This window comes from Chroicocephalus ridibundus, chromosome 5, assembly GCF_963924245.1.
Source record: "Chroicocephalus ridibundus chromosome 5, bChrRid1.1, whole genome shotgun sequence".
NCBI lineage: Eukaryota > Metazoa > Chordata > Aves > Charadriiformes > Laridae > Chroicocephalus > Chroicocephalus ridibundus.
The window spans coordinates 22,058,901-22,084,471 of NC_086288.1; positions in this window are offsets into that span (position 1 = coordinate 22,058,901).

Consider the following 25,571-nt stretch of genomic DNA (forward strand, 5'->3'; position numbering starts at 1 on the left):
ACCCTGTTATGGTTGCTGGCATGCATAACTTCCATGACAAAACAAAGTTTCCAGTACTACTTCTGGAGCTGGTTGAACCACTGAGCTTCATTAGTGATGTAATTGGTCTCTGGTTCAGATGGAAGAATTGCAGTATTCTATGCAGCATACTAGAGATGACGTTTAAATCAGGTTTCTTAAATATGCACATTTAGTGTACTTAATTGGCTGTAAAATAATTATCTCGTGCTGTATAATTATGTTGTGGCAGGGAGCAAGGCTTCTAAACATCTCAAAGGCAAATGATTACAGACCCAGAATTAAGACATTACTCTTTCCTAAAATATACAGTAAAACAACAGAAGTGTTTTATCCCTGCAGTGAGGCCTTTGCATCAGACTTGAGGCTATATTTAAGAAGATCCTCTTAATGTTTTCTTCCTCTCATTTTCTGCCCTTCCTCATTCCTCATGCAATTTTAATTTAGCAATATAGATGGAAATAAACTTGAAACCATGGGCAGGAATGAGGATTAAAATCCCCATATGGCATTGGTGGCTTCAGCTAGATCAGGGTATCTAAAGCTAGTCATGTGCAAATTTCAGTTGCTCAAAGAAGTAGGCATCTCTTGAGTGTAACTTGGGACATTTGAGTTGGATGGTGAAGGTGGATGATGTGGCAATATCCCTTTGATCACTGATCTGTGGACTGAACAGATTTGAAGATTGTTTGCAGGGAATATAGGAGAGAAATCTGTTTTTCTCTTCTTTGAGAATTTTAGCCTAACCTCTGGGAGGGTGTGGGGTGGAAGTGGGGACGTGACACGTGGTGGGGTGTAGTGTGAGAGGGAGGAAAGATGGGATGGAGAAAGTTGTCTTTTCCCTAAGGAGTTTTCACTGTGTCTTGCCCATGTCCCATGGGGACGGGAGTGGGGGTTGGCGGCTTTCAGGGAAGTGACTTCATGTGCTTGAACAGAAGCACCATTAGCCCTTTTGGCATGGTAGCTGTGCTGCAGACTGAGCTGGGATGTTCAGCAGCACTTTGCGCTTCTTCTCCTATCTGCTTTTCCTGGCTTAGAACAGTCATGGTGTCATTAATCCAATCGCAGTTCCTAGTGAGGAGTCGGACGCTAGGGATCAGAGGAAACACACTGAGAATCAGAAAATAAGTGTTGTCAAAAGCCATTCTTTTTTTCTTGCCTTATTCTCTACTCCCAACCCTCCCCGATTAGCAGTAATTGCATTTTTCTTTTAAATTGGATCCCTCACTTGAGGGCAAAAAAGCCAACCGGGAGCATCAAGCTCAGTTATATTTCACAAAAAATAAAACACACTAGTAGTCTGATTTCCATAGCCCTCCTCCCCATCTGACGTTTTGGCTTATTTGTGAAAGTATCAACCCAAAGCACTGTTTCTTCACATAAGTGTTGCCATATTGACTTCTATAAAAGGTTCATTGTGTCTTGTGTCCCCTAACTGGATGCTTAGGGAGGAGCACAGAGTGGTGAACAACAGTTATATTTCCAACTTGCTTTCCAGCAACAAGCGACACTAGGTCTTTCCAGCTGGAAAGATTGCCTCCGACAGTGTTTCCCAGCAGTCACGTTCTGCAAACCACATCATTCTTAGTCTTGGAAGGTTTTTTGGTGTGATTTGGCCTTCTGCCACCACATGGCAAGGAAGAGCCACCTTGTAACTAACTAGTCTCAAGTTCTGCCTAACAGGGGAATGTGAATTCACGGAGTCAGGTCTGCCTCTGCTTATGATGGGTATATGGGTATCTGCATGCTATCATCACGGTAAGAGGAGAAAATTAGCAGATGAGGCAGTGGGAACAGATGTATTCTAGGTTAGTCTTATCATGAAAATCTGGCACCTCTTTCTTTCCACTCCTGAAAGGCTTGGGAGACATCAGTTTATTAGAGGCAGTGGTGTTCTACTGGGATACTCTGTGCTCGTCATGTGATGGGAACAACTGTCTTTTTTCCATTACAGACCATGGCTGGAGAGAGATCTTTAGCATTGGAACTAGTATTTTTTTAAGTCCCATGTCTGACCTACACTAAGCTACCTTGTTGTGCTTCTAGATGGCTTATTGCTGCACAAAAGAGCATGGGTTGCCTGGCCAAAAGGCTCTTTTTTGGAACAGGAATATGTTATCAATAAATGCAACATTGACATTGAAACCTAACATTATGTTAGTATCGTGCAGCTTTCAGCCCTGAACCAGCGAAAGCGACTCTCCTTTTTCTAGATGTAGAATTGGTGAAAGCTCTCTAAAACCCCTCAGGAGCAGAAACATCTGGAGCTCCACTAAAAATGAGATGTGAGAACTGGAATATTAACAATCCTTTTAAATAGACAAGGATTGCCAAAGGAGAGGAAAACCTGATTTATTTTTTGATTAATAATAAATCATGTTACCCTTTCAGTAGACGTCTTTAATACTTACTATTTGTCACATATCTTAGATAATAGAATACTCCAAATATAGCCCATTAGCTTTAAGTACTGGATGACATTAGCAGAGCTGTCTTTTGTGTGAGAAGAAAAAAACAGGAGACAGATTTGATAAATTATTGGTCATGGAGAATTTGAACAGCCCATCTTCTCCATTCTTCAAATGCAATAAATTTTTTAAGATCAGACTGTACGTCAAATGGAGTTCATAAAGTGGAAAATGACAGTATTTACTTTCATCAAATCAAATGCTGTCAAAATTTATGGCTCTGCACCTCAGAAATCTGTCTGAATGCTACTGCTATTTTGTGTAACACTTTAGTAATGCAAACTAATAGGTCTATAAACCAAGTTATGCCAGCAGAAGTTCTAAAAAAAACAAACAAACAAACCAACCTTAAAAATCCTAAATTCGTAACGTGAAGAAATAGTCTAAGTTTTGACTGCTGCCTAAGGGAAAAGGGTATAACTTTTCATAATTAGCAGAGATGGGAATTTCTTCTAAAGTCAGCTGAGAAACCTGTCTTGTGTCAGGACCATCATATGCCTTGGAATGAGATGCAGTGACTTTAACCATCTTACCAGGCAGACAGCCACATGTAATGGTAATAAAATGGTCCTGTTTCAGTTTTGCCAACATGATACTTCATTGTACTGTACCAGCTGGATTTCTTTAGTATTCATTCAGAAATCACTAGAACAGTAACAGGTATTGTATTCCAATTCCACATTCCAACTACGTTGAGGCAAATTGGGCCTGTTGAGTCCCCAGTCTCATCTTTCTAATTAAAATGGCCTTTTATGTCGTGATAATACAGGCAGTCATCTTCATCCTCCACAAAACATTTTTTGGAGGGGGCTTTTTTTCCCCCTCTGCCTGGCAATGACCAAGACTGTTTGGCATTTACCATGACTTTCCTTTATTACTTTAAGTTCTGTTCTACTTGTCCATGACCATAAAATTTATTCAAAAAGATGGGTTTTAACAGAGGAACATCCAAAAATCCCTCTGCCTGCCTACTCAAGAAAGCATCCAAGTTCACCAGATGCAGTCTCTAATGTCATCATCAGTCCTGAAAATAGGCTTTAGAGACTACTCTTGGAAAGTGCTCACAGCAAAGTGCAGTATTCATAGGTAAGGATTACTGTCCTCTAAGTGCTCATTTTTAAGGATGCCACAAACTTTTATTCTCTTCTCTCTGAAGTCTGGAAATAGATATGTCTACTGCAGGTGCGCTTAGGAGTGAAGCTGCTTTGCCTCTCAGAAAAGCCTGGATGCTCATGGTAATAGCAGAAGCTATGAAATAAACCCCTTGTAAATGGACTGATGCACAGTGGTGGCTCTATCTTCGCCATCTGTCCACAGATCCCCTTATTGCAAATGCCTTGATTGGAAGAATACATCTTGAATACAGGTTCATCTAGTTAAAAATCTCAGGTTTAAGATTAATGCCGTTGTGGGTATTATTCCAATTTACCTCGATAGATTCATCGGCCTGGTAAAACATCAGAAGTCTCAGTTAAAAATCTGTGCCCTATATCACAAGGATAACTTAAATATATAGTCGTCCACACTTGTCAGGAGTTCAGCTACAAAAACAGTCAAGGCTCTTCTGTATTTCCTTCTATAATGTATCGCACTGAGCAGCTGGATACCCTTAAAGGGCTAAATGGTGAGTCAGCTGTAGTTTTTAATACCCAACTCTCTGTCTATATCTCCCATTTCTCTCCTGCAGTCTGTAGTCAGAGCATCTACCCACTATGTGAGCAAAAAGCACCAGGCTGGGTTCTGTGACCTGGCTTTCTCTCCAGTGATGTATACCAATCTGCTACAAGCCCAGAAATGAATCATCCTCTGGCCAAGAGGCAGCAGAAGAAAGACCTGAGCAACTTGAATGAATGCAATAAATTTCAGTGCAGAGCCTCCAGCAGCAATAGATCCCCTTGATGTTAAACAAGAACCGAAGCTTAGTTAGGAAAAACATATTTTTTTTCCTTCCTCTTAAAACTGTTTGGACGGAGGCCCATTTTCTTTTTCTGTGCTCTAGCTAGGAATTCTCAGTTAACATTCTTGCTAGAGGAAATACAGTACCTGCGCTTCCTACTGCTGAAGAGTCTGGGCAGAGATGAGCCACCAGCTCCGCCCACACATATATACACAAATCCGTCTTTAAACTCCCTGTTTAATTTGACTGGTAATCAGTGTGGGTAGTTACCGTCTGATAATTATATGGCACTGAGATGCTGTTAGCCAGATTTCTCCCATTTCAAGACACTTTGTAGAGTTGCGTGATGACAGGCGAGGGATTACAGCCAATCGTGGGCCAGAGAGTGCTTAACTCTAAAAGGAGTCTGACACTTATCGGCAACACAACAGGGCACAGAATTTCAAGTGTGAGCAAATAAGGTTGGGTCCAGAAAATATGGGCCTATGTGATCTAACAGCTTATGTATTTCACCGAGCAGAATGCTGCCATTAATATTTATACACCGGAACTTGATATCTGTGACTCAAGGAAGGACAGCAAGTTTATTACTAATCAGTGAGAAGTGCTGTTTATAGTTCTGCAGAAGCAAAGTAAATGAAATGTCTTCTTTCCACACATGATATTTGACAATAAATAATTATACTTAAGAATGCATATCCTACAAGCTTTGTAAACTAATGCTACATGCAATGCGGACTTTTCTTTTTTATCTTGGGATTAAAATTCAGGTTTTGTGGTGAACTTTCTTAGCAGCGCTGAGTCTCTAACTAAGACAGGGAAAGACTCAAAGCTTAACTTATCAGATCATAACCATGAGAAGAAATTCAAAATGCAGGGAGCTATTGGTGTGATCTGTCCATAGTCCATCAGAATGGGCTTCATGTCCTTATTTCAGAATATGTCAGGAGTGTTTAAAGTATGCATTAATTTCTCAAAACCAAAGCCATCCATGGTGAAATCAGCGTGGCTCACACAGGTCACCGACAGACTACTGGCTATGGATCAAACCTTTCCTCCTCCTTGTAAGTCCAGGGTGTTTCCATCCGTACATCACATATTGTGAAGCTCTACCTTTTCATATCATTAGTACACCTGCAGGAAATTATTTTTGCAATTATCAGATGCTTCAGATTTACTCTGACATTTAATCAACTACAAACACAACTTATTGCTTGGTGTGTTCAAGTGCCATGAACATTATCCTTAAATAGAACATGTCTTGTTTTATGGTTTAATTAGTTACTGTTAAAAGACATTATCTTATTGTATTCATGCTTGTCTAGATTTTCTCTTTGCTGTAATTAGCAGATAAAATACAGGTATGGAATATTAGCAGAAATCAAGTGTGTGTAATTTCATCCATTCTAACAATTTACAATTAAATACATTTTTCTAGGGTAATGAAAGAGTAAGAACAGGTTCTGAAATAATTAGCAGGTTCTGATGTTATCTTAGCGCACGCAGGTGGAGCCAAAGCAAAGAGCATTTTGGTTTTTTAAAAAAAGCACAGCACAACAACTGTTCAGAAGTACAATTGGTTGGCACCCACTACATTTCTCAAATTCCTAGGACTGAAGTTGTGCAAAAGGGAGATACTCTGCTCTTATTTCAATGATGGAACACAATAGGTAGTATTCTGTGCAGTGCTTTATCTTGATTTATATAAATCCACTCCAGCCAACTTTGCGAGAGGGGTCAGGCTTCAACAGTCTTGTCCATCAAGTTTTGCTAGCTGTGTATTTGCTGCTACCTCAACAGTCTGTATAACTTGCAATAATATGATCACTCTCACTGTGCGTAGTAAAGCTGGGAAAGCAAATATTGATCTTCTCTCTTTATTCCAGAGGTGGTATAATATACATTGGAATAGAAAGATTAGGGCTTCATTTCAATAGTTCCTACATGATGTGCTTAAATATAATTGCAACTTAGCCTAGCTGGTCAAAGTGGAGCACAGACTTCTTGTTCTGCCTAGCTCAGTGGTCCTTTGTACTGCAGTCATGGGGGAATCTATGGACTATTTGTAAGCCTTGCAAAAGGCAATTAAAAATAATCTGGTTTTCAGTAAACTAAATTCATTTAACTGTGACCCACATCTCCATTGGAAAATGTAAAGGTATTGCAACTCGGAGATGGAGGAAAACTACATGTCTAATTCAGTATGGTCCTCTTGCAGAATTGCTATCCCTAGAAATTGTTACAACCAGAAGTGCTTTCTGGATTACAACACAGTATGAAGGATGCCTGAAACTTGCTGCCAGTGCAATGCTATAATAATGTTTAAGACACCAAATCATCAAACATGCATTGAGGCTTGAAGGATGTATTCTTTATCACTGAAGACTGAAAATGCAGCTGGGCAAATTCTTTTCAGAAGATAGTAGGCTCAAAAATGTGGTTTCATGAATTTTTGGGCTGAAGTTGACAAATTGTTTTGAGGAAAAATTGTAGGCTGTAACATTAAAGCATTTAAATGTTTTCTGAAGTAGAGTTTTCCACTTTTTATTTGGGAGTGCTGTTCATAAGTCAAAATGGGAAAAAAAATCAACAATCTAAAGCCCTAGGAGAACTTATTTACTTTGAGGCTTGACAACATGTTGCAAATATACTCCACTGTTTCCTGTCGTATTTTTTGGTTTAATAGAAGTTTGTTTTATATTTGCCTAAACCAATACTTTGTTTCTTATTTTACCACCACCTTTTTCCACTCTGTTATTTATTTTCATTCATTTGAGGTTCAAGACCATCTAAGGAACCTGAAGGTACACAAGTCCATGGGACCTGATGAAATCCATCCATGGGTCCTGAGGGAGCTGGTGGATAAAGTTGCTATGCTACTTTCCATTATATTTGAAAATTTGTGGCAATCTGGTGAAGTTCCCACTGACTGGAAAAGGGGAAACATAACCCCCCTTTTTCAAAAAGGGAAAAAAGGAAGATCCATGGAACTACAGGCCAGTCAGTCTCACCTCTGTGCCCAGCAAGATCATGGAGCAGATCCTCCTGGAAACTATAGTGAGGCACATGGAAAATAAGGGGGTGATAGGTGCCAACACAGCTTCACCAAGGGCAAGTCATGCCTAACAAATTTGGAGGCCTTCTACAATGGTGGTACAGCTTTGGTAGGTAAGGAGAGAGCAACAGACATCATCTATCTGAACTTGTGCAAAGCATTTGACACTGTCCTGCATAACATCCTTGTCTCTAAATTGGAAAGATATGAATTTGGTGGATGAAACAGTCGGTGGATAAGGAACTGGCTGGATGGTCGCACTCAAAGGGTTGAGGTCAACAACTCAATGTCCACGTGGAAATAGATATGTCTACTGCAGGGTGGTGGGCCCGTGCAAATCTCATGAAATTCAACCAGGCCAAGTGCAAGGTCCTGCATGTGGGTCACAACAATCCCAAGCATAAATACATGTTGGGTGGAGAATGGATTGAGAGCAGCCCTGAGGAGAAGGTCTTGGGGGTGCTGGTGGATGAGAAGCTCAACATAAGCTGGCAATGTGTGCTCACAGCCCAGAAGGCCAACCGCATGCTGGGCTGCATCAAAAGAAGCGTGGCCAGCAGATCAAGGGAGGTGATTCTGTCCCTCTACTCTGCTCTGGTGAGACCCCACCTGCAGTACTGTGTCCAGCTTTGGAGTCCTCAGCACAAGAAGGACACAGACCTGTTGGAACAGAGGCCACAAAGATGATCAGAAGGATGGAGCACCCATGCTATGAGGACAGGCTGGGAGAGTTGGGGTTGTTCAGCCTGGGGAAGAGAAGGCTCTGGGGAGACCTTATAGCAGCCTTCCAGTACCTAAAGGGGGCCTACAGGAAAGATGGGGAGGGACTCTTTATGAGACATTGTAACGATAGGACAAGGGGTAACAGTTTTAAACTGAAAGAGGGTAGATTTAGATTAGATATTAGGAAGAAATTCTTTACTGTGAGGGTGGTGAGACACTGGAACAGGTTGCCCAGAGAAGTTGTGGATGTCCCATCCCTGGGAAGTGCTCAAGGCCCTGTTGGATGGGACTTTAAGGAAACTGGTCTAGTGGGAGGTGTCCCTGCCCGTGGCAGGGGGGTTGGAACTAGATGATCTTTAAGGTCCCTTCCGACCCAAACCATTCTGTGATTCTGTCATTCTATGATTCTATGATTTCCACTGTCTCCATATTGCAACCAGATTATAAGAGTTTCAAAACCCATCAAGTCACAAATGAAAGTCAAATATGCTAATGCTAACGTTAATCATTTTAAGATGTTTGTAGGCAGGATTAAAATGCAGCAATTCCTTTGACAAAGGAAAAAAGGCTGATCAATCACCGCAGCCAAGCTTATTCACCACCAGCTTTTTTGTAGGGGAAGTGGTTTTTACTCAGCAATATTCTCTCACACATGCAGGCTGGAGACATTCATCACACTGATTTCCTCTCTGTCCCTTTCCTCCTCCAGCTTCCTCCCAGCTCATATCACAGTTCATGGCTGGCTGCAGTGGCTGCGCTCTCCTAAGTCCACATTTATCACTCTCTGACCACCTATTGAAGTTGCTTCTGTAGTCACAATTGAGTTAATAATTACAATCATCTGCGGAAGCACGACTCATCACTGTCCGCTGATCTGAGAATTCACTTGGGAATAACATCCGTAACCAGATCTTCCAGACCATACGTATATAGAAATGCCTCGAACAGTACTTCTCATATACATTTTTCTCTCCCACGGGCATGCTGTTGACCTTCAAGCTCCAGATTAGTTATCTCATTTCAGACTAGTTCTGCATGGTATTTATTTTGCTATGTAGGAGAATGCAGTTTGACCCATCATTGTAGCTCTGATGTAGAAAATAAGCTTTCTTCTTCCTTCCAAAAAGGGAAAAGTCAGATGGGTTTTATTTTGAGAGCTTAATGAAATACATTAAAATAACCTTTAAATAAATACATTTTAAGACTCTGTAAAAAAAATAATAAAAAGCAATGGAGAATACAGTAAGTGGAATATTCTAATTTCAAACTGATTGATTTTGCAGATGTTAACAATCCTTATTGTAACTTAATTAGCCAATTTATTATCCACATTATAAATATCAAGAATCACAAGGATAAGAGCATGGAATCCCTTACAGTCTTGATTACATTCCAGGTTATATTTATTTCTGTCGTTTTAATTTGAGAACTTTGATACAATGATCTTATTAAATCTTACTAAATAAACTGCATATGGATAAAGGGGATATATGCTAGATGATATAAAGATCTTAAGCTCAGTCCTTCTGAAAATAGAATCTCTTCCTAGGTCTTTCAGCCAACTGTCCTAATTCGCAGTTTAGATAGACTAGTTGAGCATCATCAAGATCCTGTATAAGAAGCAATGCACTTTCCATGGAAAGTGCTTACGTGCCTGATGCAAATGCATCTCTCAGTTTTTTAGCAGACTTTTTGTCCTGCAATGAATTGATATTTATGTTGTGCTACTTATCTACTGGCATATAGTAGTTATTTTCTCCTCTTTCATTGCCAAACATGAATTAGATTTTCAGGAGTATCTGTTCGAGCTGGACACCCAGATCGTAAAAAGGGGTTTCAGCAAGACACTCTGCAGAAGATCCTCAGAGATCCTAATACAATCAAAGTGATTCTGAAAACTGCTAATCCAAATAGGCTACAGCTTCTCTGCTTGACCACACAAGTCTCTCGAGTCTTAACAGCTGCATGGTCATGGCAGGTTTATTCTTTCATGCATCTTCTTTTGGAAAACAGCTTTATAAGCAAAAAGTTGCTTGTGCGGGTGTTCAGAGAAATCAAGTATCAGAAATCGGGTATATCACTGCAGTCAGTGTGAGTTTGGGCTTGTGAATGCATAAGGAGCATCTTTCTGCCCTCTTGCTTTAAATTTCCTTTGACAGTATATAGAATAAAACTCATCAATACCCTCAGAAAGCCCCAATGGCAAAGCCACAGGCTTCAACCCATAAAACCCTGCCAGTCTAGTGTCATCTACACAACATCACCAAAGTCTTGTTCTGCTGATTAACTAGTTTATCACTTAAACCAGTCATTTAATAGTTCACAAAAGTCTCTGATAAAATGCTCTGCTTGGAATTATTGTAATTAGGCATATCTGTCATTTTAAATCTGATTCCGCATGCATCTCCAGAGATTTCATCATTCAAAGTAGATCACCAAGTAGCAGGCTGAGTTAATTATTTGAATAGTCTACAATTCAGACACTTAATATTATACCTATGTATTCCCATGTGTGCCTGATTTTTCTGCTCCGGTCCACAGAAGTTTGGCAAAGCTACAGCAAGGCTTTGCTGTTGGTTGTAACTGAACAAGATAAGGGCGCTGTCAATCCGTTGCTGCGGTCTGTGACTTCTTCTGTCCCCAGGTAAAATGGGTAGGCATGGAGACTGTGGGTCTGGGCAGTCAGATCAAGGCACTCAATCAAGAGATGACAAGCTGAGGCTACATGAAGTTGAACCATTACGTTAAATCTCGACTTGTCACTTTTAGCATTGAAAATAAAGGGACTCTATATCTTAGTTGTGGTTCCTATCAACAAATCCAAGATTCCTTCAAGTTTTGAGGGGGAATATTTCGGTCTAGTGGTAGAATCTGGAATTAAAATTCAATCAGATGCCTATGAAAGCAGACACCTAAAGCATTTAACGGAGCTCAGGGAGATCATCACTTAACTCTCTTGTTTAATGGTCTTGCTTGTAATAACGTTCTTTTAGGGAGGAGAACTGATCACCTAAACCAGTTAACCTAATAAACATATGAATCCCTCACTCTTAGTCTGCTAAAGGAAGAAACAACCCAAATGCCCATATCTTTTTTTCCTGAGAAGACATGGACGGGAGAATAGCACTTAAAGATGAAGGACACTGAGATTTTTGGTGATCACAAACCAGCAATATACTGTACAATACTTGGAGGCATGTAAAACTTGCGGATGGCAGGTCAAAAATGGAAGAGAATAATACTTTGAATTTGGTGTCAGTGTACAGATAGATTTGCAAAATGGAGCCTGTCACCTATTAGTGCAATGTGACTTCAAAATGCCATTTTCTTCCTACGTCCCATGTTGTGGAAAACACTGGCAATACTGCATTGTTTCTTGCTTGATGAAGCATTGGGAGCTTTCTGCTTTCTACTATTTATCAGTATGGTCTCATCAGCGCACTCCTTTCTGAGCTCCAATATAGGTAATTGGTTTTCCCTAGTCATTCTGGGCTAAGTCTTACAGCTGTACAGCACCTTGTAGCTGTCAGGATCAGAAAGCCACCGTTTCCATCTTGCTCTCTTGAAGTAGTGTGCAGGCAGCCCAGGTGAGATGCAGACAGCTTTCTCCCTCCCCTTCAGCCAGGTCCTGCCCTTGCATTGGTGGCTGGCAGCACTCTGCCTCCTCACTAATACTCATTGCCACATGTATTGTGTGAAAAGGTTGCTCTAGTTTTGGCACCAAGCAACAAGCAGCAAACTTGATGCCTTCTGATCTGAAAGTGCCCTTGATGATGGACTTCAGAGACCTGTACCTGGCTGTGGTTGCTGTGTCCTGGCACAGGCTCTGCTGCAATCCAGCTACTGCAAGAGGTGGGCAATGCCAAAAACACTGAAAGAGCTGTTGGCACTGTCACTTTGAAAATTTCAGTGTCCTTCCTCTTCCTCACTCTTCTTCCATCTCTTGCTTATAGGAGATACAGCTCTTCCCTCTAGATGCAGATCATTGAGATCAGGAACAGGCAAGGCAGCTCCTGAACTGTACTGAGAAGCTTTGAGTAGGTGGTTCAAGATAGCACTAGAAGACCGAATCCTTTAAAATGGAGGGGACAAATAAGAATGCAGCATCTATTCAAGAAAAGAAAACAACAATCCTCATGATTTTTAAGTCAGTCTTGTGATTTCAGGAGGGAGAAGAGACCTGACCTGTGATTTGTAATGTCTGGAGGTTGCTCCTTGTACTTAACCTTCATTTCCATTAAGAAGAATTTTGTCTTTCAAAAGAAGATATGAAAGATTTCAGTGAATACTTTCACCCACATAATAAAGGTAGTAAAACATTAGGTTCATAAAGGTCCCTGTGCCTTAGCAGAGGAGGAGGGATGGATTTCTATTACTGGCTTTCCCTCCCCTCTCTGCTTTTGAATGAATCACATGCTGACGTAATTTTAACTCAGAAGACACTTGATGAAAGGACAAAGCTTTTGCTGACCCCACTGTGCTTGCAGAATACACTGGACTGACAGAGGCATTACTATTTACAGAGAGGTGGGTGATGCAGTCCACCCCTACAGACTTTAGCAAAAGCTTAGGAATGTTGAAGGGGTACGGAGCAACAGGAGACTCTCCCCCTCATCTGTGCATCTTGGGGTTGGGGGCAAAGAATATGTCTGCCACAGCCTTGTGTGCCCGTTTCATGATCCACAGCGATAGAGCACGAAGGCTAATCTAGGAAACTGCAGAGGGGTCATCGCATCCTCAGCTTGTTTACATGTGTCCGTGGCAACTGTAGCTAATCCTCAAGCAAGCAAGTGCCTGTAATAACCGCTTCCTCATTACAGGGCAAATAGACCATCTTTTATGTTCTCATATGTGAAACTGTATTTTTTAACAAGTATGTAGCATACAATTTTTCCAAGTAGTGATGTGCAGCAGGCAGTTCATTAAGACGTTTGTTAAGATGATCTACTTGTTTGCTGTTGACACCAAGCTGTGTGGTGCAATCAACACACTGGAGGAAAGGGACGCCATCCAGAGGGACCTGGACAGACTCAAGAGGTGGGCCCGTGCAAACCTCATGAAGTTCAACCAGGCCAAGTGCAAGGTCCTGCATGTGGGTCACAACAATCCCAAGCATAAATACAGGTTGGGTGGAGAATGGATTGAGAGCAGCCCTGAGGAGAAGGACTTGGGGGTGCTGGTGGATGAGAAGATCAACATGAGCTGGCAATGCACGCTCACAGCCCAGAAAGCCAACCGCATGCTGGGCTGCATCAAAAGAAACATGGCCAGCAGATCGAGGGAGGTGATTCTGCTCCTCTACTCCACTGTGGTGAGACCCCACCTGGAGTACTGTCTCCAGTTTTGGAGTCCTCAGCACAGGAAGGACATGGACATGCTGGACAGAGCCCAGCGGAGGGCCACAAAGATGATCAGAGGGCTGGAGCAGCTCTCCTATGAAATCAGGCTGAAAGAGTTGGGGTTGTTCAGTCTGGAGAAGAGAAGGCTCTGGGGAGACCTCATAGCAGCCTTCCAGTGCCTAAAGGGGGCCTACAGGAAAGATGGGGAGGGACTCTTTGGCAGAGAGCGTACTGATAGGATGCAGGGTAATGGTTTTAAACTGGAAGAGGGTAGATTTAAATTAGATATTAGGAAGAAATTCTTTACTGTAAGAGTGGTGAGACACTGGAACACATTGCCCAGGGAAGCCGTGGTTGCCCCTTCCCTGGAAGTGTTCAAGGCCAGGTTGTCTGGGGGTTTGAGGAACCTGGTCTAGTGGGAGGTGTCCCTGCCCATGGTAGGGGGGTTGGAACTAGATGGTCTTTAAGGTCCCTTCCAACCCAAACCATTCTATGATTCTATGATTCTATGAAATGCTGGCCAAAATGGAAACCAATGACAGAGTTAAGAGAACACTGTGCAGAGGAATTATCCCAGTCTTTGACGCCTTATTTTTCACCATCTCCCACAAAAAAAAAAAAAAAAAGATTCTATGTTAAGTTTCCTTCGGATAGCTAAATAATTCAGCCTTCCCAAAAGAGGGATGTGATCATCTGAAGCATTTCTATTGCTAAGAGGCTTGCTAACATTAAAACCAAACAGTGCATTCATTGGGCTCCTGCATTTGTTAAGGCATCCTCCCACCATCCTGTGCCTTCTGCGCTCTTGTGAATTGGGTGGAGGTTGAAGCTAATAAGCTCGTCCCATGCCCTGAAGTGCCTGCAAACAGCAAACTAACCATTTCGCCTCTTTGCAAGCTCCCAATAACAGGGCTGTCTAGGTCGGTAAAGTAAAGCTTTGGCTTATCATAATAGGGAGTTTTACCCAAAGTGAACAGAATTGAAAAATACTAGGTATTTATTTCATCAGTCTTACACAAAACAGTCCTGCAGAACTTAAGTGTTCACCGCTCATCTGCAGCTGGACAGAGCTCCATACAGTTCATTCAATCAGCTAATTTAATAGAGAATGAAACTTTTTAAACCACAGTATCAAATGCCAAAAATGTTGAAAAGAAAATGCACAGCATGGGCTGTATAAAAGGGTTACTTAAAGGTAATATAATTTCCCCATACAGTACTGATTTCCATGGCACAGGTTCAAGGAGTTAAATGATGCATGCTTCAAGAAGTGGCAGCTGATCTTTCCAGAGAATAAGTAGGATACTAGGCTTTTAAGACTGCAGAGTTTGCTTGGGTAAGTCTATAATTGAGGAAAAGCACGAGGGGTTAGTAACCTGACTGGTCACCAGGAGCACTTGATAAATGTATATTCCCCACACAGTTTTGCACAAATTTTATATTTCTTCCCTTAATTGGGGGTGGGGACAATCAAGGCATTGTGAACAAAAATGCATTGAGAATAATGCATTTTGGTCCATGTAATGTTTTCCAAAAGATCAGTGATGTTCTCATAATGGATGAAATTTGGACCCATTTCCAATTATTCCCTGCTAGTAAAGGTATTGTATTTCTCTGAGGCTGTTACACACTGACCTGTACTTTTGTCTCCACATATGGTGTCCTTTTTCCAGAGAAACTCAATAGCAGCAGAACACCTTGTGATTGATCTCCTTTGAATGTTAACAAGCAAGGAACATGCCATTAATAAAATCTAAAATATGAAAATCTATCTGTCATCAGTATGATGAATCTAGCCCATAATTCCTCAAATCAAATCCCTCTGTGAAAGCAATGGCTGTTCACAGATCAATTTGTCTGTGGATTCAGAGTAAATCAAAAATGAACTGCCCAGAAGCTAAACTTTGAGTCCATCTAATTGAAAAAACATTCCAGTTGCTAGGTCGGATTATTCACATCAGAGTAAGTGTATGGCTTGCTTAAGCCTGCAGCTGCAGATTGGAGTCACCATTTTTTCAACACACTTTCCAGCAAAAGTGTGTGCTTGGCACGGCTATGGAAATGAGCCATTGCATAAGGAGTGAGTTTGATGCTGACATTTGCTGTATGCCCAACCACGGTATCTGCGGGCTCGCTATCACTTGCTTCTTCAGAGATTTCTTTGTAATGGGGTGTTTTTCTCCCAAGTGGGGGAGGACAAGATCTCTACCTTGCAGTCGTGGGGACAAGCAAGAGATTGGTGAGCTTGAGTGAGATCGTGTCCAAAGGTTGAAATAAAACCGTGTTCTGAAGCCTATTCTGACCCACACAGCAGAAGCTCCCCTACCACTCCAAAGCCAAGGGGCTTAGACTTAGCAGAGAGCCACTAATGACATGTAGCTTACAATTAACAAGCCACTAATGACAGGATTTAAGATCAGAAGGTCTCTTGGGTTACAATTTGTTATGGCTGATTTTTTTTTTGTTGTTGTTTTTTTTCCAGCCAAAAAGAAGACATTAGGAACATTAGGAATATTGCCTTACTTTATTGCCAAAAAAAAGTAATGAAAAAGGGCAATCCACAATAAAGTTCTTTAACCTCTAAACTGATCACAAGCGTTTAATCATCTTTCACCATTCTTGTGCTTTTTCTAAGTGTGGACAGAAGCGTGAAATTCAGTAGATGCACAGGTGGTGATTTTGTTTTATGATGGCTTTCCCCCTCCAGCCCAGGAAGAATTTGGGATCCCAGCACCTATGCTGCCTAAACAGTGCAGGAAGAAAGGCATAAAATTTAAAGCAGAAAAAAACCCTTCGCACCTTTGCTATTAAGAATTAGCTATTGGAAAACAGTGCCCTGGGTTTGTTACAGTAACTCACAGAATCACAGAATCACAGAATGGTAGGGTTTGGAAGGGACCCTCAGAGATCATCTAGTCCAACCCCCCTGCCAGAGCAGGGTCACCCAGAGCAGGCTGCACAGGAACGCGTCCAGGCGGGTTTTGAATGTCTCCAGAGACGGAGACTCCACCACCTCTCTGGGCAAAAACTTTTTCATACAAAACTTAGAAATAACACCATAGGACAGACAGGACTTGCACCTTTGGCACCTGAGCACTCTGCCTGCTATGCCACTCTATCTTCTCCCTCTCCTGCTATTGCCAGTACCTGAGACCTGAATTCCCTTCTGCTAGATGGAAATTTTCAGCAGCTTGGCTACTCTGGTTCAAATAGCCACTTGTCAGGTGATAAGGGGACTTACCACAGGACCAGCCCTCCCTCTCCACCCTCTGCTGCATACCTTTATCAACAGCTCTAACCTCCACACTATTACAGAATTTATGAACTATGTCCCACTTTTGAAGGAAAAGACTGAGCCCAGCATCTTACCCTAAGCATAGGATAGCTTTCCAGCCCCTCTTTCTAGCTTATCAGATGCACCTGATTAAAAAAAGTGTTTTCCTGTCAGTCCCCTCTCTCTGGTATATGGTATTAGATGGTATAAGCATTCCTCATGTATGTTCTCTGTTGAAAATCCTGTACTGAGACATGCAGAGTACTCATCTCTGGTTCCCATCTCAACATTATGGGCATCTGCTCCTGGGGCCTGGCTTTCAAACCCTAAGGTGTTACACAAATGAGCAACTCAAAATTGAAACTACTTTTTTTTGTTCTGCACTTCTCCAGGATCATCCCTCTTTAAACTCAGAGGGGATTTAAGTGTATCTTCATGCTACACTAGCCTGTGCAAAGCCTTCTGTTGTCCTTGCTGCAGCAATGAGTGAGTATGAACAAGCACCTTCTGAGGAACGTGAAGACACCAGATGATACCTGCCTGGTCCAGCTAAGGATCCAGCCCACGATCCCCAGTGACCCACCTACAACAAATTAGGTTGCCTGTGTAGTCCAAGCTAAGCCATGGCTCTTCCTCAGTGTGTGTGTGCAACAGGCAGGGTACCCTGTAGGTCGTCTCATATGGTTGAAGCTGAACTATATCAACCCACACCAGGGGAGTCCTGTCCAGCTACAGCGGTGATTAGCCCCAGAATGGTCTCTGGACTTCGCGATGCCTCTGGCACTTTTGAGCATAAAGTGCTGTTGTCTGGGAGGGAAGAGCTGGCAGGAGAACAGGAAACAGCACTCTGCTGCCTCTGTTTAATCACGACCATATTTTGCTCATTTTCATCTGCAGAAACCATTTAATTCAATATGGATACGCAGCTACAAGCAAGAAGAAATCAGGTTCATATTTTACAGATCAGGCACCAGTGGAACTGTACACTTACTTAACTTCATGAGGATTTCACACATTACCCTGTGCTTGCCGGAAAAAAAGAGAGGGAGAATCCCCAAAATGAAAAGCCAGTGTCCAATTCGGCCATTAAAATCCGGCAGAAAAGCAGAAAAATTTGTACTGCTAAAAATCAGCTGCTAAAGAAAAGAGGAGTAAGGCAGAGGAAAGGAAACCCGAGCCCTGAGAACCAGCTTTCCAAGAGTCCAATGCAACAAAAACAAGTTAAGGAATAAACTTTTACTAGGAGTAGTAAAACCCAAACGTGGCTGATCACGGAAATGCAGGGATTGATAAAGAAAAGTATGTATAAAGACTCTGACCCTGTAGATGAATCACTAACCTTGTGCCGATCAGGGAACACAAGGTACAGCCTTACAAAACCGCTAGTGAAAATGAAACTAGGGCTGCACAAGCTGTGAAGACAAATAAAAGCTTTTGCAGTCTTATAAAGTAGTAATCTTGCTGCGGGAACATTGTAGGCTTTTAAAAACAGGAGGAGTATACAGAACCAGGAATCTCAATGACTTCCTTGCATCTGTGCCCACCAGGGAGATAGATGGGAGAAAGCAGGAATAATTTTGCGGCACACACAGGGAAGGAGAAAAATAACTAACAAGTGAGGAAGGTACCCGAAGAATCAGAAAGGAATTAGGTCAGCCAAAAAAATTTCAGATAGCTTCACTACTTGACAGAAAAGGATCTCAGAAGGAATTAGAACCAAACCATTTGCAGATATTTGCAATGTTTTCATTGATGCTAGCTAGGGACTAGAGAGAAACTAATCTGACACCCCTTGTTTCAGATGGTAACAAGGGAGGAACCATGAAAATACAACCCTTTTTATAAAGGTTAACAGATGTTCTCCAGTGAAATAATTAGCTGATTTTTCTATCTGCTGAGTGGGAAACTGACAGAGAGTGTTCAATTAAGGAAATACAGATTTAACTCTTTATTTTTGTTCCTTAAAAAAAGAAGTCCCACCACAACAAATCTCAAAAAAGTAGAAGTTTTAGGTCAAAATGAAGTTCAATTTTTTTTCTTCAACTGCCTGTCTGCCGTTATTTCAGAAACCTGTCCTCATGGCCCAACCCTGCTTTCAGCTGGGGACTCCAGTGAAGTCACAAATCCACGAGGATGACATCAAATTGTTGCTATGGAAACAATAGCCATGTCACAGATTCAATGTAAGCATTTCACCGAGATTCAGAAGAGGGCAAGAAAGGCTGTGGAAGTGCCAAATCTTACTTGAAAGCATGTCCTTTGTAAACAAGTATATGGAACAGTACTTGAAAGATAACATCAGCACTGTTAACTGGAGACACTTAGATATTTTTAATCTTGATGCCTCCCTAAAATCAAGTAAATGCTTATGAAACCTGACAGAGCCCTGGTTTCTCTCTTTTTTGGGGAACATGAATATCATTGAACTTGTGCTTGAGTCTTACCAGGAGAATGCTTTTTGCACATTGGATCTAAGATCAGATATTGCCTCTGACACATTGCTACCAGTTTTTTGCTTTTATGTTACAATATGTGAGATTTTACTCTAAAATTCAGTTCCTGGCAACACATGGTTTTATGTTAAGATCATAGATTTTGCTTAAAAGACATCTACGGGGAAAAATTTGAAAATATGAACCAAGCATGCCCTGAAGAAAAAAAGGAGAGACTGAAACTTTATTTTTTTTTTTTTTCAAAAGAACTCTTTTGTCTTTTAATTCAGTATAATTTTCTCCATGGCTGGCTTCTGACCTTTTTTTTCTTTGCTGTTGGTAAAACTGCATGTATGGATTAATGCAAAATAGAACTTGAACATTACAAATAACATACCTGCTCTGATTACTTTCAGTCACCAAGAATAGAAGCTGACACTTTCTAATATAGTTGCTCTAACTGCTGCACAAAACTTCGTTGCTTGGTTCTGTCCTGCTGTGTGACTGCTCTAACCTTGTGGGTTTACGTGATATGTAAAAATGTATGTATGAAGCAAAAGAAGAAAAAGAGCAACTTGACAGACATCTGAGCAATAAGCAGTGCTTTACTTGGGACCTTAGTAAGTTAAAAAGAATCTACATTAGCTTTTCTGGCTGCTGCAGAAAAACTTGAAAAAATAGAGCACAGAGCTCACCTGTGGATGGAAGTGATGCTGTTTTTAACTTATGTTTGCACCTTCCATATTTTGGGAACTGACAGAGAAGCAGAGACAAGCCAGCAAAATTTGTAAACCCTAGGGCCCCTTCTGAATGGCAGCGGCTTCCTCTGGTTGCTCTGTAAGAATTAGCACCATCCAAAATCTCCACAGCATCACAAAGAGGTATTAGCTGTCTCCTGCAATGCCTGTCCTGATGGACCCCACAGTGGTCAGCAACAGGGCGATGTACATCGCACCACACCAACATTGCTACCCAGGACTTAGAGCAGGTTGAGAAGCTCTCCCTGCAAAACTTTAAGGAGTGTTGGAGTGGAAAGAGTCATTATTTCATAACAGATTTGTTGTGGATCTAGAAAGTTCCTGTGAATGTTCACTTTTTCAAGAACTAATGTTCCTACCACCCCCAAAATATCCTTCATTCCCTTCATGGTGATGAAAGAGATTGTATTGCTTTACCTTCAGAAACCATGTTGCCATAAGTAGCCCCCTAAGAAAAAGCAGCCTCTGGGTTCTAAAGACTGCTACTCCTATTTAACTATTTAAAGCCTTTTAGGAGTTTCAGTAAAAATTTGGTGAGCTAGACAAAAGCTATCTATTGTAACTACATCACACACAGAGCCTCATTGTTTTTCTCTTCTGCAATATTTTCCCAGGCAGGGTCACAAGAACTTCAGCAGTGAAGCCCACTGGGTTTCAACAGGCTGGTTAAAGCACCCAATGCCAGGCTTTCGTTGTTTTCATTTATATAATAGCTGTTCTCCACTTCCATGCCAGCAGCACTGATACTACCGCACTGCCAGATAATCTTGGCCAGTTACGTTTGAACCTCTCCATACCAGTAGATGGTCTAATCAGGATGGCAGTATGGCACACACTAGTGTGTCCATAACAATTTAGTTTTTGAACAAACTCCACCTTATTCCTTATATATGGATTCTAATCAAAGCAATGGGTGACTTACTCTAACAAGCTGCTATAAAATACCAGTCTAATTAAGCTGAAGCAGGAAGATATTTTCTAAACTTATTAGACTTGTTTACCAGTTTAAGTATGGGGAAAAAAACAAACTCACTCTGAAGGCATCTTCTGCAGTTGGGAGTTCTGCCAACCATGCCATTGGTGAATATGCCAGGAACATATTCCAGCTGTCTATCATTTTAATAAAAAGAATGCCCAGAATGCAAACGGACTGGAAAACTTTATTCTGTGTGCTATGAACACTGCTGAGCTGAGGTTGATATCTGGTTTTCCTCAGAGTTTATTTAAAAAATATCTTTTTTTTCTTTTTCTTTTTAGAAAATTTACTATTAGCCCTCAAATCTATTAATTATTGGCTCAGCTGGTATCTTAGATTTGCTGAAGTCAAATCTTTATTCACTAAACCATAAGGGTACTAGTTTTGCAACATCCCTGGCTATATGCAAAAAGAACAGTAACAGAAACCCCTTGTTTTCCTTTCCCCAGGACTGCTTGAAGACTAAGCATCCTGACAGTCTTTGGAAGAAATACAAAAACAATCACGCAACATGTATCAGAAACTCCAGTCTGCCCATCCAGCAGTAACAAAACAGCCGGGCTCTGGATCCTGGGGAGTACCGCTCCATTGTGGCCGTGCTGGAAGGATCACATAAGAGCAAGTGTCAGATCTGTGGGAGAAGCAAAATCAAGCAGGAGTTATATGGCGAGAATACAGCACACTGGAACGTGGTGAAACATCGTAACTATTAAATAAAAGGCATGTGCAATTTATCTTAAAATTTAATCTGTACAAGGAGCGTTCAGCTCTACTAATTTCTCTCAAAGCCTTGCATTTAAGAGTATGTGTTTAAGTCAGATTTTCCAATGCCAAAAGCAAAAAGTGACATCGTTTCCAGATGTAGATTTTAGTAGATCATGTTTTGAATAATTCAGGGCTGTCAGATCTGAGCAGGCTAGTAATTGAAGTTGTATCAAATACAATTTATTGCCAAATAATACCAGATCTTCAGTGAAAAGCAGAAATCACATCTATTTAACATAGGATTTTTATTCTGTGAATAAGCTTGGAGGTATGGATTGAAAACATCAGATTTTTCTTCCAAATGGAAAAGTTAAAACAAACAAAAAGCAGTTCCAGGGAACATCCTTTATATGTGCTGTATTATTTTTCTCCCCACGTTCCTGTATTTGTTTGTTATTTTCTGTTGGGAAACATATACAAATTGTGCATTTTTCCTAACCTACTCTGCGTAGTCAGAGGAGGCAGACCTGAACATCAGCTGTTTCTATTCAGCTCAGTGCTGCTCAAAATAGGTTACAGCTGTCTATAAACTGAACCATCAGAAATAGGATCTCGGTCCTTTGAAATGTCAGCAGATCAAGTTCACTGCATAAGCAGGAGCCGAACTTTCAGTCCAGAAGGCTGCATCATTGTCAAAAGCTCAAGATTATTTAGGTGAGCTGATTTACTAACATGGCAACTAACAAGATTTGTGCTCCAAAGTTTGATTTATACTTTGGATTCATCTTGTCAGACCAACTGTAAATAATATCTGCTAAGAGCAACATTTCAAATGGTCCATTTTCAGTTTGCTCAGGTTGCTCATAAGCCTTGTAAGGCTACAAGGCGTCTCAAACATCAGACCTAAATTCTGCATTGTCCTGGGCCACCGTGTAGTAAAGCAAAAAGGGATACTGGCAAATGGGATGTGGGTGGCTGGCAAGAATCCGCAAAGGCTAAGCACGTAACCCAGTTTAGGGTATCCCAGCTCACCTGCTCCGTGAGTATCTAACACTGATATCGTGACTTCACTGAAGCCAATGGCAAAATGGTCTTTGGTTTTACCCTAGGGGAGAATAAAATGCAGGCAATCTTCTGAGGTGACTTGGGCAACTTTGTCACATCAGTGCTGAGGCTAAATCAGAGAGCAGAGAAATGCAAAAAAAGAGGCCTTTCTTTCCAAATTCTGTCAGGCAGCTTCACAAAGTTGTTCCTTCACACGTTCACACGCTTTTACTCTTTTATTGTTGAATAAAGCTGAATATCACAATAAAAAAAAAAAAGAAGAAGTGTCGAGATAAAGAATCTTTTGGTTTTTCCTTTCATATTCTAACTTTAAAAGTTGTTGTGAATGTTAATGAATTAATAAAATAGAAACACGTTTTAGAGAGAAGACAGTGCATTTTCAGTAAGGTTTGAAAGTACAAGTAACAGTTCAGGTACATAACATGAACTTAAAGTAATGATCTGCAGACAGCTTCCCACAGGGAAATCAGTGCTATATATAACAAAGCCAGTTTGCTACGTTTTTTTCTGTCTTCAGCGTGCTTGAATAGGTAGAAGTTCATCAGGGCACAAACAGAAAATGTAGCAAGGGCAGACAAAGATCCTCAAACGGCTGCACTGAAAGGCTGCATGTCACGGGACCATGTGTCCCATTTCCTTTCAGATCCAGTGGCAGACTGGGCTAAGCACAGGGTGTGTCTACGCTGCATTTTCATACCTGCGCGGGACTCAAGCTGCCATAAAGAGATGCCACGTTTCTCCAGATGTGTGGCTTCATTTCAGCAGCAGGCAAACACAGGTCCTGTACGCAGCTGCCAGATGCTGCCGAGTTGCAGCAACCCAAAGCCGGAGGAGCTGTGTCACTTCTGAAGTCCGTTCCCATGTAATCAAAAGCAGAGCCAGGGCTCAGCATCCTGGCATCCGCTCTGCAGCACTCCCAGACCCCAGAACAGCTTCCCTAGCAAACCTCAAATCCTCAGTACAAAGGAGCCATTGAAAAGCAAACCATTTTAATCTGTGGGCTAGAAAGACGTTCTGCAGCTGAGCTGACAATTCTTGCTCTTTAGTATTGATTGGATGGTCATTTGTTATAATGATGGCTAAAACAGTCAAGCGGATGCTACAAATACCAGCATTTTGATTTATGAATGTGGAAACCTCTTTGTCTGCATGCTACAGAAGAGTGCAAAGCTTCACAGCCTTTGTTCCCCAAGCAGAGAGGCGCCCAGGCAGATTTTTGGGGAATATTTTTCCATTTGCTTTTTGTGTTGTGAAAACAGAATATTTCACAGACCCATGGCAAATTTGTGAAGGCTAACGATGTGGTGCCAAATGTCTACCCCAGATCTCCACCTGTGGAAGATAACGGCTATACAGTCCATAACCCAGGATAATTCAGCAGGCTTGCTAACTTACCCTCTCAACGGAGGGTGTTTATCCTGCACATGCGGGATCAGTTTTACCTCAAGCAGTTTGGCACAGAAGAGTTGATAAATTCACAGCATGTATTCAAACACTGTTTCAGCAAAACATTTCCACTTTTATTCTGGGGATGCTCAGATGTGGCTAAATAAATCCCCACAAAGTGGAAGAGGAGACAGAGCCATGACGCACACATGAAAGAGAAATCATAGCTGAATCATGCATGATCTTTCAGCTGCATCAAATACCAAGGGCTTGCTCATTGTGCAGTGGAAGGAGAGTCCAGTACACAGGCAAAACGAATGTGGCTGTAACACGAGCAAAGTCTGGGCAATAGTAATGATAAAGACTATGACTAATAAAATGAGACAGTACAAACACGAGTAAGCAAAGTGGTTTTGCTCTGAGCACGATGCTGCTCAGAGAAGCTTCAAAATAGCCCAAGAAGGCTGCAAAGACCTTTGTAGCATAAGGAAGGTAAAAGTACCATTTCATCATGCCAAACCAAGAAAATTACCCCCAAAAATTGAATGTACAGCTCTAATTGATGCAATTGAGAGAGGCAGTGAAGACAATGCGAGTACCTAATGACTGTGGTGGGAGCATCACAATGTAATTGCAATGTACTTTTTTTTGCCACAATGTATCATTACACCACCTCTGTTCCTCTGGAACAAATATATTTATTTGAATTGACGCACACAGATTCCCAAATCCCTTTGTTTCATGCCAAAACCTGCATGCCATCTCCTGTTGTAGTGTCAGGGAGCTGCAGTTGTAGGTAGCTGTGGCTGTAGCACAGTGTTTATTTTCAGCTCCATTTCATATCTGAGCCCCCAAAATCAGGAATTTGATCAGTCTGTTCACTTATCTTAACTGGCCCAGGGAGACCTATGGGGGATGTCCTGCAAGGATGCATAATATTTCTTCCTCAAATACAGGTCCCTTGTGTGTAACAAAACTACCTTAGTTTAAATGCCTGATGCCAAAGCTCCTCAGCGAAGGGGGAAGCTGATTTTTCCCTTTCATCATTTACATGCTTCACCTATCATTTTCATCACGTGTAAAGTGAAGACAATACCTGCCCTCTTCCCAAAGGCATCATTAGACCCAGCTCACTGGTTTCCTCTAAGAGATTCCCCAGATTAAAGTAAAAATGTACAAGTGTACTATTATTTTTATTTCACCACTGTCAAGAAACTACATGCAGTCATAAGACAGATACTGAAGTAAGGAAGAGGCAATATACTCTTCTCTGCCATCTTTTTTTTTTCTGTGATATATGTTCTATAACTCGTCCTGTCTCTGCTAGACACATAGCAGTGTGCCTGCCACTACTGTCCTGTGACATGTTACATCACTAGTGAAGAGATGTGGTTGAATATACCTTGTTTCTTAACATAGTTTCAAACGGAAATATTTTCACCTCTCTTATAGCAGCTTTCCGAAGATTGTTTTTG